This window comes from Camelus dromedarius, unplaced genomic scaffold (assembly GCF_036321535.1).
Source record: "Camelus dromedarius isolate mCamDro1 unplaced genomic scaffold, mCamDro1.pat HAP1_SCAFFOLD_114, whole genome shotgun sequence".
Lineage (NCBI taxonomy): Eukaryota > Metazoa > Chordata > Mammalia > Artiodactyla > Camelidae > Camelus > Camelus dromedarius.
The window spans coordinates 3,168,582-3,182,901 of record NW_026989787.1 but is presented as its reverse complement, the minus strand read 5'-3'; the positions used below and the strand labels follow the sequence as shown (position 1 = coordinate 3,182,901).

The following is a 14,320-nucleotide window of genomic DNA, read 5'->3' as shown; positions in this document are numbered from 1 at the left end:
AGGTCTGAAGACAGTGAGCTATGTGCAGATAATTAACCATAAGATGAAACGGGAACTTATTATAGAAAACTGTATGTCCTCTCTCAGTATAAATATGGGGGAAAATGTATATGCCTGTGGAAAACACAGAATGACAATATTCAAAATCAAAACAAATGAATTAAAATAATTCATTTTCCTTCCTTAAATATCCCATTATTTTTTAAAGTTTTTGAAGTTTAAGCATTACTCAGCTTCGTTTCGATATTACTGTTTCTGGTGCTCTTCACTTAACTCCAAATTTATTGTCATAAACTCCAAAATTATTTCTCTTATGGTAATTGATGCAACAAGATAAATGTATTAAAATATTACAGTGGTCAGCTAGGTAATGCAAATGAATATTTCAGTTGGATGTAAGCTAATAACAATGGGCACAAACAATGCACACACGTTGCTGCATTTTGTTCCAGGGGGAAGCGTGCGCTCTGTGTGATCTCTCATGGGAGGGAGAGCGCATAAGGAAGCCTGGACATGGATTCCCCCCAACGCTTATCTGCATCTTTTCCCCACATAGTCCTGTTGTGGATCCTTCCTACATTGCTCTCATGAATCTTTGCCATGAATACAACTATCTGCTGAACCCCGTGAGTCTTCTAGCAAATCTCCAAAAACGGAAATATTCTAGAAGCATTAAAAAAGGAGGAAAAGGAAGGGGAAATAAAAATATTCTTCAAAGACTACAACACAAACCTATTAGGTATGAGGTACTGGCCCGGCTCCCCCTGCAGCCTCATGTCCCATCACCCTACACCACAGCCTTGTTGCTCCCGGGCACCAACCTGCTTGAAGGGGTCACACCTATAATACTGTGCCTAAATGCCCACGCTTTAACTTACTCACTGCGCAGAGCAACTCTTTACTGCACCCCCTTCTACATTGTCTCTTGCCTAATTCTTTTCTTCCTTTATATTTCAGCTCAAATTTTACCCCCTCCAGAAAGCCTTCACCAGTTCCTCCATTCTTGCTGGGTAACCCCATTTTGTACCCCCATAATTCCCTGTACAAATTTCAGTCTCTGCCCTCACTGCAATGTATCATAAGCTGTTCACGGCCTGTCACCCTCAGCAAGGCATCAAGTCTGTGAGTGCAAGATTTTTTGTCTTATCTTCCAATTTCAGCACCCAGTCCAATACTTGAGATAAATTGGAACTAAATAAGTATTTTTCAAAGCAATGCATTTGTGACTATGTAGCTTCCACGGATTTAACGTCCGTGCTTTTCTCCTTCCACACCCTTTCTTTCAGGAACCTGGGGGTTGGATCACGGCCCCAGCCCTCAGGGAAAATTTCTGTCACGAGTCACAGGTCATATTAGCTAAATGCGTTTTCCCTTTCTGTTTCTGACCCTTCTTTAAGCTACAGATGTTGGAAAGCTGTGAAAAGTAACAGCACTCATCAAATAGCAGTTTAATATTTTTCTGCACAAAAGGTCATCAAAGGAGGCACTGCATTTTTCTTCCAAGTTAAAAGGGATAAAGGAGCCATGAGGATGAAGAAGAACAAAGAGAAGGTGGAGGAGGAAGGTGGGAGCAGAACAAGAACAAGGAGGAAGAGGAGCAGAAACGTGCTTGATAAAACTTGGAATGGTAAAAATTCAGGTTATGATCCAGGACCGTGGGCAGTCTAACATGGTTCCTTAATACAGCCACGGTTCTGCTCTCCACCCGTCCTTGTCACAGCTTGAGCGGGTTCAAAGGAGTAGCCTGTCCGTATCTACATTACGGGGCTGATCTCAAGGAAATACTGTTTTGAGATTTTTCTGTCCGTATCTATATTACAGAATTGATCTCAAGGAAATACTATTTTGAGATTAACACACAGTGTAAACATGTAAAGAAAATCAAGTAGCTCATCTATTTTATTTGTGTAACAACTTATTTAACATAAATTTATTTTAAATTGATTCATAGATTATGTTTAATGACCTAGAAAGGTACTTACATTTAATCTTTCAGTTACATTCCTCTCCTTCAAGTATAAGTATTTAGAAAAATCTTGACAGTTGTGTGATTAGAAAAAAAAATTAAGATCAGATTTTGAAATACTTTTAATAAAAACTGCTCCAAAATAATCATTCAGAAAAATCACAAGTAATAAAATTACCCTGATACGCTTGGCCCTCTGTGTATATAAATCATCAGGAGGAGCATAGATATTACTCAGGCTGGGTGTGGTTCACGTGAATATTGCAGTGACAAGAGAAAAAAACTGAAAATCTCAATATTCAATGAAACCTAAAGCTCTTTCCAACCTGAAAATACCATGTTACGATTATAAATATTGTTTCAATCTATTCCTATAAAATCCTTTGGATAGTTTTTTTTTCAAATTATAATATATGTGCTTAATTTTATAAAACTTAAGAACAGCTAAAAATCTAGCAAATATATGCCAAAAAAATATATGCCAAAGATAAATAACAAAGTTATTTATGAGGGTAAAACAACAGATACGAGTTAACAGATATATTTAAAAATTAAAAAGGAATATATGTTCCCTTTTTTTCCTATAAGAAAAAAATGAAGGGCTTATGAAACAGGAGCTGAACCTGGAGTTCAAATAATGAAACAGAAAATTAACTAACGTACTTATTTAAATATCTAAGAATTTAAAAATCAAGAAATGTGTAAGAAAGGCAAAAGACTTAGTATGTTTGTGGTCACAGGTACATTTCAAAAAATGGTCATGCAGAAACCAGCTGGCCGCCAATAAAAATGTTTAAAATAAGATGAACCACAATTAGTGTATGTGAACAATTGGTAATTCATGCAGCTGTAGGTAAACAGAAAGCTAAACCCACTTACCTAAAGGTGCACCATCTGGATCTGTGTAACAGCAAAAGGGAAACAAACAGCAACACTCCAACCAAAACAGACCCAATGTTAAAACCCCCCACGTAAGACAAGATTATGCACCATTTGTAAGGTATGTGAACAGATGCCACAGCAAACGCTTATAAACTTATTTTTAAGGCAATTAGATATGCAGAGTAATGAAACTGGTTAATACTTTAAACAATTTAAATAACCAATTCAGAAACATGGTTGATATTTTTATTCCTAAATCTAGTTGCTTAATACTGTTAAATAAGCCCTTTTAAGTTGCTACTCATTTCTTGCAATGACAATAATTACATCCCCCTAAATTTATGCTTGCAAATTAAAGGAATGATTATTAAAAGCGTAAGTAAATACAGCAGCTGTTCAATCTGGCTACAGGGGACAAGGGAACAGTATAGCAAACTCAAAGAGCAAAATTACCATGCAGTTTATTTAAATAAAAACTTCATCCAAATTACCTTGTAAAGCATGGCCAGGTAGCGCATCTAGCTCAGGATGTAATTCTGCTTTCTCTTTCGACATGTAGAATAAGGGCTGGTTTTGTGCAGCACTGGTTATTCCAGTTTGTTAAAGCCGACCTTCAAGTACTTTAATTTGAGCATCCTTCTGGGCAGCCTGAGGACTCAACACCACCACCCCAAAAAAAAATTATCTTAGATCACACAAAACAGAATCTACACACAAAGATCTCTATCAAATAGTGAATGCATATGATGTATGAACTCTGACATCAGATACTTTGATTCATCCCAGCCCCTCCACTTCCAGGCCTGGTGACACTGAGTAAGTTACCTTATCTTCCTGATTCTCAGTTTCCTCATATTCAAAATGGTATGAACAATATCACTCCCTTTTATGTTATCAAGATTAAGTGAGAGAGCTAAACATAAAGGGTCTCGCACTGTCTCAACATGGGAAAAATGGTGAATCAGGAATCATTATCACTTTCAACATTTAGGCAAAAGTTGCTTAAGGTAAGGAGAGAGCAACTGTATTTTGTTTTCCCCTGTCTTTTTTGAGCTGTAAAGAATCAGTATTAAATCAAAATTGACTCTAAATTTATTTGCACCCCAAGGGATTTTTGTTTTAATTTTCCTTTGTTAAAGGAAAATAGAAATTATTTTATTCTTTATGTTGTATATCTGTTCTAATACACAAGCACAAATGATGACAAGCTAATGGAATTGATGTAAATAAAAGATTCTTTATCTTCCTCCATATTACAAAGGAAAGGATCACTGGAGAAAGATGAACAAAACTACAATGAATTAATGAGAAAGGAATAGAGACTTTATTCAGAAAGCCAGCAGACTGAGAAGATGGCTGACTGACGTCCTGGAGAACCATATTCCCCAAGTCAGTATTCAAGCTCTTTTTATACTGAAAAGGGGAGGGGGTGTGGTCACTTGTTGCAAATTTCTTGGTGAAGGAATTCTTTGTTCTTGGAATCCTTCTTTCTTGTAGCTGTCCATGTGAGTCAGATCATGGTGCCCCTGTAAATCCAACAAAAGTTACTTTCTCTTCTTCAACTTGTTATCTTTATGAATGTGGAAGTACTAATATCCTTAAAGGTCAGAGCCTTGAGAACAGGCTCTCCTGTATATTTCAGCCTATTGGCAACATTGTTTTGCAAAAGGTGCAGAGCCGGCAAGTCTACGCCTGGGAAACAGGACACAGGGTTAAAGTCAAAGGAACAGATCTAATACAGAATCAGATTTGTTCTTTTCTATCACAAGGCAGAAGCCACTTAAGGATTTAAATTCCTTTAGGTTAAAAATAAGTAAAATGTTAAAGGAACTTACATGCATAGGTGTGAATGTGCACAGCCTATTTGGAAAAACACACAAAGGGCTGTAAACAGTGACATCTCCAGGGAGGGCTGAGACAACAGGATGAGGGAAATCTTTCCTTGGTGTATTTTTGTGCTCTGAATTTTTTTACCATATGCACATATTTCTTTCTCAGTGAAAAAAGTGTAAGGAAGGAAAGGAGTAACCAGCTCAGCATGCCCAGCAGCCATGGAACACTGAGCCGTCACTTCTGCTTTAGGCCGGGAGGCATTACTGACTCTGCTGCTCCCAGGGCTGTTTTATGACATCTTTTATTATTTATATCTTTTATAAAAAAAAAATAATTTGCTATTCCTCATCCCTGCCCACAGCTGGGGGAAAACCAATTGAGTTTTCATGGAATTGTTTTCCAAGGAGTAGAAGTAAGTTACAAACAACCCATCTTAAGGGTACAGCAGGCAGAGTGGGTTTCCAGCGGCCAGACAGCTAGGAAGGGTTAGCAACAGAGGCACCCAGAGCTGAGAGAGGGAGCCTCCAGGCCCCACACAAAGCCGCCCAGAGCGGCTTCCCCGTGCGCTGCTGAGGGTCCTAGAGGGGAAGGTCTATAGGACCCAGATTCAAGTTCAGCAGTAGCTGGAAAGAAACAGAATTAAGATTCTTTATCTAAAATACTTCATAGGTAACTAAATATGTTAGTTTTTTAAAAAGCTGAGACCTTTCTAAGTGTTATGAAGAATGAAAAGTATCTGTATACGACTACAATACAAAATGCAAGATGATGATTCTAGAATCTGCCCGGGGCTGCACGTTGAATCACCTGCTCATGTGGCTGAGGAACGAAGTTTCTGGTTTTCATTATTCATTGGCTCAACAACCATGTGCTGAGACACTGTGAAAAGCACTGGAACTGCAAGTTGAAGATGACACAGTCCACCCTGAAGAATCACAAACCATAAACTGGAAAAACAGGCAACTTCCATACAGAGTCATAAACAGCACGGCAGGTATAAAAGGGGGCACAACTGGAACACTTAGAAGGGACATCCAGCTTTGTGCCAATACTGCCCCTTTTGGTGGCAGTGATATGTAAGCAGATACCTGGAGGACGAGGACAAAGTGTGGGAGGGAGAGGGAAGAAGCAAACACAAAGACAAGAGGCAGGGAAGGGCACATGTGGAAATGGAAGCAGTCTAGCTGGGCCAGACGCTGGAGCAAAGCAGCAGAGCAGGGGAGTAAAGAGATACATCTGAATATTTGGCAAGAAACCAATTGTTGTGTTTATTCCAAGGTAAGGAATTTGGAATTTTTCCTGAGGGCAAAAGATTAACCAATGACAGGAAACTTAATTGTCATCCACCAGTGGCAGCTACATGGACTGTGATTGCTTGAGTCTGGGTTTTTGGCCTCAGTCACGACCAGAAACTTAAGAAGCTGATGCCCTCCAGGTTTTCTGATGACAGTATCAATGTGCAGGGTGACAGTCCCACAGGGCTAGCAGGAGGAGAGGAAGGATACAGCCAGAAATAAACACAGAACATAGGCTTGAGATTTTTTAAAGCTATGGATCATAATGAATAAATGAGAAGTATATTTTTCATTATGGATGGTTTTGTTTTCACAATTTTCACTAGGTATGGATAAGAAAAAATGTAACAGTGTCTGTTATTCAAACAATGGAAAGAGATGTTATTTACTATTCACAGTTTATTTCGGAAATCAATGTCTAAATGTAATTCATACATTTTGGCAACATACCTTCTTCTAGTTCTCTAGTTATATTTTTTCCAACTCCTGCTGCATCTGAAATAAGTCAAATAATATTTATAATGTTTAAATTAAATAAGAGACAGTATCATGGGAAAGAGAGCTAGCTTATAAAATGTGACTTTTAAATAATACTTTTAGAGACTAGATCAACTTGGGGATTGCTTAAATAGAAAAAAAATCACATGAATAAAATAAAATAAATTCCTACCTTTTTTGGTTTTAGATAATAGAGAACATATATATGTAATGCTATTTAGAGTCATCTGATGAAAACTACAATAAATGTTGGCCTATTGAATATATATAATTTCAGATTTTGTTGCTTAAACAATTCAAGTCATATTTTACACTAAATGCATTACCTTGCAATTCTTAGAAAAATTTCCCTTTATAAAAGTTTGGTCAGTTTTTTTACTTTAATGGATTTTTCCTTAAAATGAGCTTTCCATTCTTGCCTTTTATAAAACTAAATTGTTAATGTATGTTCCGTGCTAATAATTTTTTTAGCACAGAATCTTAAATACATAAAATGAAGAAAGTGGTTCTGTTGTAATGTTTTGTGAAAATTCTACTGGGAAAAATTAAACAAATGTATTTTGCTTTCTGTATATGAGTAAAACATTTATTTCAGAAAATCTCCTTCAGAGGGGAGGGTATAGCTCAGTGGTAGAGCATGTGCTTAGCATGAAAAAGGCCCTGGGTTCAATCCCAGTACCTCCATTAAATAAAAAAAATAAATATCATCAATGTAACAACACTAAAATGAAATTTTAAAGTTGAAATACAATTAACATGTTAGCAAGTGAAGCTTTACTCTACATAGAGGTCAGAATTCAATTAAGGATTTTAAAACACTGGAAAAAAACCTCAGCATCTAATAATTAATCTCTTAGAATCCGTAAGAAGTACAGGGACTCCAAACTGAGCACTTTAGTGTATCCCAACAGAAATGCGAACTTCTGAGCTAAAGCTGACATTGTAAAAATCTTTTTCTTATGCTTATGAGCATCTTTTCCCAAACATAGATAGTAACAAAAATCTGTCTTATTTCTGTCAAATCTTTCAATTAAATTTACAAACAAAAAGGAATTAGAAATGAGAAGACTGTGAGCATTTAAAATATTTTAGTGTACTTCTTTTCAGAGTTAAATTTGTATTGCAAAATTTGCCTGATCTGGATGTTTGTAAATCCTCCATTCCTCCTGTTTTATTAAGAACAGAATCTCACTCCAACTGTAGGCTGAATGGTTTTGAAGCAGATTAATACATAATGTACGCTTGCTATAATCTATAGTAGTAATTCAAGGGGAGAGGGTACACCTCAGGGGTAGAGCACCTGCTTCGCATGCACGAGGTCCTGGGTTCAATTCCCAGTACCACCACTAAAAAATTCAAGATAAAAGTATAAAATATTTTACCTTCAAGTGAGGATATTCTTCAGTAGAATCTTAAACACAAAAGGGACACTTAACCAATGATATGTAAACACGAAAGCCAACTGTACAGTGACGCAGAGTTACTGCTGAGCGTAACCCTTCTGCTTGCTTTGGAAATGAACACGTTAGGTTTTGGTGTTTTTATTTTTGAGGGGCAGTTAAGACAGCAACAAGACAGAAACATGAATCCATTACAGATAATGAATAAAAACAGGAATATAGGTTAAGATTTCAAAAGTATGATTATGTTTCAAATGACTTTATAAAATAGAAAAGTGCACATATACCAATGGGAACATGCTGATTGATGAGAAGAAAAGTGAGCTTTAATCAGAATAAGTCATGACTCCAAGAAGACTAATGCAGCAAGCACATCTTTAAAGCAGTTGACACCATCGACCACGAGGATGTATCATGTTCTCAATTCCCCTGTAATTTAGGAAGCCCACAGTTGTGATGATACTTTATTTGAATGTGTAATTCACTTCTCATGAGAGAAAGTGTTATGAGTTGATCAGCTTGTGTACACAATTGGTGAATAATAGTTCATAAAAATATTTTTTCCCATACCCATGTGGGCTACTGATATGACTACATTTCTTGGATCCTCTAGCTTAACCAACTTAAATTTTTTCCTTTTTTTTTTTTTAAGGTGTGCACTTTATTGAACTGGTCTCAAGTCAGTGTAAAGGTAAGCCCTGGCTGCCTCCATGCCTCAGCCCACTCTCACGGGGACCAAAAGCCTTCATACATCTCAAGTTTAGGGACAAAAAAGGGGGACTGACCATTCAAAATAAAACAAACAAAAACAAGTATTAAGGTAAAGTTTTTTTTTTTAATTTGCAGAACATCACTTACACAAAAGCAATGCCATCACCCTCCCTTGTGGGCTTCCGCAAGGACTTCCTTAGAGAAGCCGGGTAGTTTGGGGAAGGCAGGGGACTTCCTGTAACAATGCATCTCATGATATTTGGGGTGACTATTTTAAAAAATGTACAAAGTCCTCGGTCACAAGGTAGAACTTTGGAGATGCTTGATCCAACTGCCTGCTGTCACGTTCACTGTTTTTAAATCCTGAGTCAAGTACCAAAAAAAAAAAATTTTTAAAGAAAATAAAAAACAAAACAAAATAAAGCTATGCCACTCTCATCTCCTTTTCCACGCAAGTTAGGTTTTGTCAAGAGAACGGTGGACGGTAACTCAGTCCGCCTAGAAGCACTTGCGGTGGATGATGGAGGGGCCGGGTTCGTCGTAGTCTTGCTTGCTGATCCACATCTGCTGGGAGGTGGGCAGCGAGGCCAGGATGGAGCCGCCCATCCACACGGAGTACTTGCTCTCGGGGGGCGCGATGATCTTGACCTTCACCGTGCTGGGGGCCGGGGCGGTGAGCTCCTCCTGCATCCTGCTGTTCATACCGGGGTACATGGTGGTCCCGCCGGACAGCACCGTGTTGGCGTAGAGGTCCTTGAGGATGTCCACATCACACTTCATGATGGAGTTGAAAGTAGTCTCATGGATGCCACAGGCTTCCAGGCCCAGGAAGGCGGGCTGGAAGAGAGCCTCGGGGCAGCGGAAGCACTCGCTGCTGATGGTGATGACCTGTCAGGAAGCTCGTAGCTCTTCTCCAGGGAGGAGCTGGAGGCGGTGGTGGCCATCTCCTGCTCCAAGTCCAGGGCGATGTAGCAGAGCTTCTCCTTTATGTCACGCATGATCTCCTGCTTGGCCATGGTGGTGAAGCTGCAGCCACGCTCCATGAGGATCTTCATGAGGAAGTCCGTCAGGTCCCGTCCACCCAGGTCCAGATGCAAGATGGCATGGTTGAGGGCATACCCTTCATAGGTGGGCACAGTGTGAGTGACCCCACCACCAGAGTCCATCACAATGCCAGTGGTGCGGCCAGAGATGTACAGGGACAGCACGGCCTGGATGGCCACGTACATGGCTGGGGTGTTGAAGTCCTCAAACATGATCTGCGTCCTCTTCTCACGGTTCACCTTGGGGTGCAGGGGGGCCTTGTTCAGCAGTATGGGGTGCTCCTCAGGGGCCACACGCAGCTCATTATAGAAGGCGTGGTGCCAGATCTTCTCCATGTTGTCCCAGTTGGTGACAATTCCATGCTCAATGCGGTACTTGAGGGTCAGGCTGCCTCTCTTGTTCTGGGCCTCATCACCCATGTAGGAGTCCTTCTGGCCCATGCCCACCATGATGCCCTGGTACCAGGGGCGTCCCACGATGGAGGGAAAGATGGCCCGGGGGACATCATCGCCTGCAAAGCCGGCCTTGCACATGCCAGTTTCCATTGTCGACCACAAGTGCAGCAATGTCATTGCCCACAGTGAACTGGTGGTAGTGCAGCCCAGTGGCGACGGCGGAGCAATGAGGGGCCCGTGCTGTCGGGATGGACGTGGTCTCAGCTGTCATCTCAAAGTTTCTTGATCCATTAGTGCAATACGGTATATAAGACACACCTAAGAAATAATGTATATTAAGTTTTCCACATTGAAATATGATTATCAAAAAAGGAAAAAATAAACTTGATTGCCACAGAATTATTAGATACTAAAAGACTTTTATATTTCAAAGTCACTGTAGTAGTTACTGAAAACAACAATTTTAGCATTTAGGGAATGAACCCTATTAATTTCTTTTGTTTCCAAAGTTAGTTTGGTTTGGTATCCCATGCTAATGTTTAAAAGGCTTTTTGTGAAACAACCAACTTATCAAAAAATTAGCTATCCTAAAAGAAAAAAAGCCAGTGTTTCCATACTCAAACTAATCTCATTTGAATAACAAATACCAATGCAACATACATCCTTGATGCCTGATAGTTGTGAGCAGTGGCTGTGGTTTACCCCAGTTCCAGCCCCTTCCTGCTTCTGGAATTCTCTGCAGTGGCAATGATCTAATCTTGCTTCAGTGCAAACATATGACGCCACCTAAAATGAGTTCTCTCAAGTTTCCTCATCAATTCCCACATCACCTACCTTCCACCTTTTCTCCTCCTTCCTTCCTTTCATTGCATCCTTCCCTCTTCAAAGGTATCCCTAGATCTGTGGTCGTAATTCTTCCCCTTTTGGATTCTTTGGATGGATGGCCCCCACCACTTCTTTTTCCTCTCTGCTTGATCACAGTACCTTACATGGGTAATTTCTACTTCAGCTCTTTGCCTCCCTCTGGCTATAAACGTGCTCAGATAGAAAAACAAAGCCATGCTTTTCCTGATGCTGTTATGTCTTGAACTCTCCAGGGGCTCTTCTTCCTGATTACTCTAAACACACGTCTACCCTCTTGCTGCTCTGAGCGGGGTCTCAAGACCAGCAACAAGAGTGTCACCTTAGAACTTGTTAGAAATGCAGAATCTCAAGTTTGCTGCTCAGAATGTGCACTGTTCACTGGGTCCCCGGGTGACTAATTACAATTTGAGGAACCCTGGTCTATACTGAGTCTACTCGACTTAATTGATCCTTCTGAAATCTCGCCTCAAGTGCCCACTGTAACGCTTCCCCAACCTGAGACTGCATTAGAAGGCGCACACTTTCTAACGGTCTCTTAATCAGGAAGCAGCTTCCCTGCGCCCCCCGTAACACACCCTGCTCTCTTCCTCTTCCTTATTCTCTTCTCTTGGCCGAGGTGACACCATCCTACAAGGCAGCACCACACTACATGACATGAAGGTCCAGACATTTACAGCTGCCCGCACCTGCCTGTGTTCACCCACGGCAGGGAGAACCCAGCTCTGCCTGATCAGGCACCTCAGCCCTCATTGCCCTCCTAACAGTGAGGAGGATGGGGACAGTGGGAACATTCGTGCTTCTCGGACAAGCTGTGGTGCTGGAAGCTCACTTCAGGTCCACCTCACATTTCAGACACTCTTCCTCTTTCCAAAGAGCTGTTCTGCCTTCCCACCCTCCCCCACAGTCCCCTCCTTCCTTTCCCTTCATTCACTTCATGTCCCTTCTGCTGTGCTCATTCTTCATCCCCTCTTTCCCTCATTTCCTGACTGTCCTTTGGTCACAGAGCATCTTGAAGTGAACCCAACTCAGCTCCTTAAGCGGCATCTCAGTCTGACCTGCTGCGGGTGCCTGAGTTATGTAACTGACCTCCTTTTCTCACCTTTCCCCTCACTATACCTTCACCAGGTGATTTTCTTTGGCTTTTAGAATATATCAGAATTCATGTCTGAAATCAACATTCTGTCAAATGACTTTTTAATAAAATACAGTTCTTAACTTCTATTTCTTCACTTAATGTATTTTTTCCTGTTTGACCTGCAGCTCCAGATGAATTATCCACACACTTCTGTGGTCGACTCTCAGAGATACTCTGTTAAAATCAATATCAATAATGAGTTGCATAAAGATTTCCGGATCCCTTTGTAAAAAAATCCCTGCATTTTCTAACTTTAAAAAATTTTCCTATTTTGAAAGCAATTATACTTAAAATAAGAGAAAAATATCTAGGGAAACCAAACATTTAAATAGAAAACTTCATATATATTGTCTAGATCAAGTCTATCTTTTATCTTCATTTGGCTTTTGATTCAGTAAACTGAACGTGGAAAGCCAGAGCAAGTATTTTCACATGCAAAATACTGACTTATATTCACATTTCAACAAAGAATTAACTTCAAAACACCTAACTCCACTTTGAATTCCCCCACAAAGAGGAAGACATTTTTAAAAATACATATTTTTGTAGGTAAAGCTGAATTGCTTTGCTGTACATATGAAACTAACATTGTAAACTGACTACACTTCTATAAAAAAGCAAAATTTAAAATACACTTATTTTTAAACAAATATTTTAGTAAGTATACTTGCTATAAATTTAAAATATTTCTAAGGACATATACGGATTTAGCATTAAAATGAGATACTTGGCATGAAAACAAACCTCGGAGTGTGTCACACTGAGTCCTGACAGCACTGTAGAAGCTGCTTCATTTCAGTAAACAACGGCTCAGCACAATCTATTATTTGATAAAACTTTTATAGTTAGGAAAACTAGTTGAATAAATTAGCAAAGTAGTAAGAAAAACACTGATGTTTTAATAACAGCAAAAACCTTTAAATGTAGTTATGTGACTCGTCAAAAAAGCACAGGGACTGTCATAAGAGAAGGATGAGGACATTTATTTCCCAACCCTCTGCACGTGCCCAGCCCTCACTGTGCACATTTTCTTTTCTACACACAAAAAATAATAAAAATGGTTATAAGGACAGCTACCCACTTGCTCCTTCCTCGTCACTCTAAGGTGCTGGGGAACAATGATAACCAGAAGTGACCCCCTGTTATCTGTCAAATGTCACTCCTCTGGGCCATCATGTGACTGGCTCCTTCCCGTCCTTCCCTTGGCAGCTGTGGTCACACTCCGATCTGTGCCGACTATGTAAATTCCACTCTTGCCCCACCCCCATCCTAGCTACAAGCACTCACTTTTGTAAAAAACTGACGTTCTCCGTTTTCTTTACCTGAAGGACTTACTGTGACTGACAGAGGATTCCTGTTTACTGGTTCTTCTGTTCCTACCCCTACAGCCTAACCCCTCAACCGGTACATTCAGTGTCTAACTGCCCGGCACGCAGTGGGTGTTCAGGAGCAGGAATTTCTTTAAGGTGAAAACATCTAAAATCTCAAGATGGCCTCAAGTACCAAAACACTCTGTACCTATCAGAGATCTCCACTAAGTCCACTGAAACGTGACACACCCCAAATGAGAAATCCACGTGCCCACTCTGACTTTCCCATTCTTAACTCCACTGCTGTTTATTGTCCTCAGGTGTCAAAAAAGCGTCCTCAACACTTAGCCATGCATTGCCAGTGATCACTCTGTCTTACACTCGATAGCACCAGTTACAGACGACATGTTTTCACATTTGTTACCACGTTTGTTCATTGCACATACCTCGCAGGTGTCAGTACCAATTTACCAACAAACTCGCTGACATTCAAACAGCTCCAACAAGTTTTCCCAAGTCCCCACAGCTAGCGCATGCCGACATATCTGTTGACTTCAAACACAGTGCTGGGCCACTAGGCAGCAGCCGCCCAGATCCAAGAGCTCAGGGCCTCCTTACCTCTCCCCACAGCTGTCAGCTTCGAACACGTCATCACTGTTACTTACGTCGCTTCAACTACGGTCATGATCAAAACACAACACGCAGGCCACACTAACTATCCAAAAGGGGCTCACCTCATTAAAACATCACTAACCCAAACTGTTGGTATACTAACCCCACATATTTATCACTCTTCACCATGCTTCTGATTCTCGTGAAGTAATCCCTGAAGATCTATGACAAGGAAACTATAATAATTCCATTTCACAGGGATTTGCTTTCAAGGTCAATGTGGCAAAAACATAAAACAAAACGCAACAACACAACAACACTCTTCTTTTTAATCTAACCTACTTTTCTCTGCACCTGCCTGAGAGTCTGACCAAT

The 14,320-nt window shown here is 40.2% G+C and overlaps 1 pseudogene; it reads right to left on the bottom strand.

The window, feature by feature from the left end:
• Positions 1 to 8,756: 8,756 nt before the first annotated feature.
• LOC135320680 (actin, cytoplasmic 1-like) lies at positions 8,757 to 12,843 on the bottom strand (annotated as a pseudogene).
• Positions 12,844 to 14,320: the final 1,477 nt, after the last annotated feature.